At 42.1% G+C, this 3,777-nt stretch overlaps 1 pseudogene across 1 annotated transcript; it reads right to left on the reverse strand.

Moving 5' to 3' along the window:
• Window positions 1-707: 707 nt before the first annotated feature.
• LOC146862135 (uncharacterized) lies at window positions 708-2,520 on the reverse strand (annotated as a pseudogene). Its single transcript, XR_014978381.1, has one exon. The product of XR_014978381.1 is annotated as an uncharacterized LOC146862135 (transcript).
• Window positions 2,521-3,777: the final 1,257 nt, after the last annotated feature.

Consider the following 3,777-nt stretch of genomic DNA (forward strand, 5'->3'; position numbering starts at 1 on the left):
AGCCCAAATATCACCCAGATGTAGCCCACATGTAGCCCAATGACAGAAGTGTGCAAAACACCTATTTTTGTGTATTTGCAGTTTTATATAGTGCAGACTTGTCAGGTATTGGAGTGCTTTACATGAGCATTGGTTACATCACACAAGATCAAATTCATTTTGGTTGTAGACATGGGGAGATTAAGTGATTTGACCAGAATCACAGAATGTTGAGCTGAAGCAGAAACTCCAACCTGGTTCCCCAGTTGCAAAGTCTGCAGCTCTGGAAGTAACACCACATCCTCTCCCCTAGGTGCAACATTTAATCAAGTGGTCAACTGGATAAAAAAACATAAAGATTACAAATAATTTAAAAGTTCTTTGTCGTTATTTGAAAACTCAGAAAATATGTCCTCATTTTAGTTTTTTAGAGCACTAACCATAATTTTGATGCAAATAAGACCCTCTCATATATGTAGGCTTTCCTGTTTTCAGTTTCTATTTTTGGTGAATTCTGGTGGTGTTTTTTCAGTGTTTTCCAGTGATTTCAAAACCTCAAAAAAACAGTGCTTTTCAGTGGTTACTCATTTTCGACCCAAAAAAAACAACTGAAACGGTGTTTTACCGGTGTTTATGGGACGCTTTGCTTTTATTATTGTTTGCTTTCTTAATTGGTGCATGGAATATAGGCAGTCTATGTACAGTGTATATGAGGTTAAAATACATTTTTACAAGTCGAATTTATTGTAGTACACCATACAATATTTTTTCAGTGAATCTTTGGTCATTCGCGCTCTCTCTTTCCTACCCATGTACACTTTTATTTGGGAAAAGGCCCTCTCGACATTGGCACTTGAGACTGGCAACGCCAAAACAGACAGTACACAATTTACCAACTTTGGCCACTGACGTAGCTTTCCATGCCAATACTGGTGCACCTCAAGGTTGACATTCTCTGGGCCAGGTTCTGCGACATATGCATTGAACTGGGTGCATATGCCCTCCGAGGTGTTAAAGCGGTCAAAAATGAAGCTGTACTTCGCAAAGTCTGGAGAAAATTCCACTTTACGGAAGGGATCTAACACTTGCGCAGAGTACCAAAGTGAGTCTTCATTGACTTCAAACGCCATGGTTGGTGAAGGGACATTTCTATGCATCATAGCTAGCCATTTCTCATGCATTGTGAAATAAAATTTCCTGAATTGGTCCTCAACACTTCTCTGCTTACCAAGTGGCAAGCATTCTAACAGGGAACATGTTGCAGTGCCAAAGTCACTAAAAGTGTCGCCTAGCCTACTCTCGAGGAGATGTTTGACATCTACACCAATTATGCTGAACACTTGGTAGACCAGGGTGTTTTCTGACTCTAGTTTTTTGATTATGTCCACTACAGCAGTCATGTTTTCCTGTAGGAATCTAAGAATGCAGTACAATGTACTTTTTTTTACATCGCTATCAATATGCACCTGAAGATCCTCACATTTCTTGCCTTTTGCATCATCACTAAGCAAAAAATCAGTAAACGGTCGCCACATAGATAATATTGCATTCACGGCCTCTAGGACTGAGAACCACCGACTAAATGACACAGTTGGGATTACTTTTTCTTTGCTGCCACACAAAACACAAAATGAGAAATATTTGCGTTTTAGTTCCCGCGCATACCGAAACAGTGCACCTGAATGGACTACAAAATCAATAGCATTCTTCATTAGCTCAGAAGATTGTAGAGCTGCTTTCAGCATACCATCTAGCAAATGGCATGGATCTCTTACAGGGAAACACTTCAGCTGAGGTATTGCTTTTGACAGGTCATCACATAACTTTTTCATATACGTAGCGGAATCGCTGCAAATACAAACAATATCACTCCAATCTTTGTTAAACTTGGTAAGAACTTTCTGCAGCAGCATTCCAAGTGACACTGCGTTGCATGTTTCCAGTACATCTAGATCTGCCATGATGGTACGTCTGTACCATCCATTTTTTGCATCACAAAATGTGATTAGCACTGCCACTGCTGGGTCGCCACGCATCTCTGGGGTTTCATCAAGCGTAACAGAGATCTTTACATTACCTTAGAGTAACTCTGAAATATGTTCAATATCCGCAAGGAACACCTCTGGTAGGTATTTGTCATACATTTGTGTTGCTCTTGGTAATTTTGCATGCTGGTGCACGCTTGCGGAACAGATTCCCAATGGATCCATCGGCTTGGTGTAAGCTGGTTCCAGATTGCACTAGGGCACGTACAAATTCATGTGCCACATCCATTTCTTCCTCACGTTTTCTTTTGAAGCGTGTCATTGTCTCAGCAAGAGACATCTGGCATAGGCTGCCGCTATTAGGTGGCTCTTTCAATTTCAAGTGGGTCTTGGTGACAAGATGTTCAGCAATTCGGCTTGCAGTCTTCCCAGTTACTATTGGGACAGTCACTCTGCAAAACCTGCAAATTAACATCTTTTGCCCACGCACTTCTTCAACCATGAAATCTTTGTTTTCCAGCACATAATCTTCTGCCGTCTTTATTCTGCGGGGCATGTTGTTCTGCGCAAACTAGATCATAAAAGAAACACTTAGAAACCGGTTGCGTACTGTTGAAAAAATAATGATGCCACTAAACAGGCTGCCAACCAATTGGTGAAATTGACGAACACATATTTGAGGCATAGCATAAGAATCCATTTTATCTTTAAAGCCTGATGACACCAAACAAAAAGTCTACCCAGCCACCCTAATGAGACTCTCAGTCCAATCTGACATGAAAAATGCGTTTCAACGATGGGCACAATGTGGCTCAGATTCCTCGCTCTGGGAGTCTCTCTCTTGTCCTCTTGGCCTTGAATTGACTAAGGATTCGAAAGTCTTCAAAATATGTTTGTTCCAACAGCTGACCTTGAAGCAAAACCTTCAGCCATCAGGGCTCTAACAGGAACATTCACGAAAACTGGCAATTTGCAGTTTCTAAGTGCTTTTGATTTAAAACATTAAAACTCTGTATCCTTGGTACCCTAAATGCTTTAACCATCATGCTTTTAAATGAAAGGGGAGTGTTGAATCCATGTGTACAGTATGAAACATTCATATACAGTTCAACAGTAATAAGGACCAGCAGCGTAAATATACTTACATAGCTCCCAGATGCGCAACTACAGTCAAATTTCGGCTGGGGGGGGGGGGGGGTTCTTCCAGCAATCGGCAGAATGGAGATGCAGGGGCTCTAAGAAGGGGTGAAAAGCAAGAAAGCCTCATTAAGTAAAATGGTCTTTTTCAGACCTGTGAAGTACTCAGGTGCGGCTGTAGTAAGACAGACGCCAGAACACAATAGCTCCTCTCCCCCCCATGTGAGCCAGGCAGGGGGCCTGGTGTTGCTCTGGCCCTTTGGCCATTCACACCTCGGCTCCCCATTCTCTTGTCTGCGTTCGCGCCCTGCACTCTGTGTTGCACTAAACAATGTCAGGAGAGGTTGTACCGCAACTGGTGCTCATGTAAAGCACTCTGATACCTCCGGGTTTTTGTGTGCGCTATATAAAACCCTCCCCCCTGAAAAATTAGGCCCAGGAATACCTGCAAAGATTTTATGGCAACGTAACGTGCATGTTCGTCGGATTAAGAAAAAAGGCTTTTTTGCAAAACCCAAAATACTTTTCCTATGGATTACATGTTCTAACCTTTACTACAGAAAAGCAGCAACCACTATGTAGTTATGGTTAAATCTAACTTTGCACAGCAGAGGCGCAACTAGAGCCAAATTTCAGGGGGGGGGTAAGAAAACATTTCGGGGGGGGCTGAATCTTT

The sequence above is a fragment of the Triturus cristatus genome, chromosome 2_2 (assembly GCF_964204655.1).
Source record: "Triturus cristatus chromosome 2_2, aTriCri1.1, whole genome shotgun sequence".
NCBI lineage: Eukaryota > Metazoa > Chordata > Amphibia > Caudata > Salamandridae > Triturus > Triturus cristatus.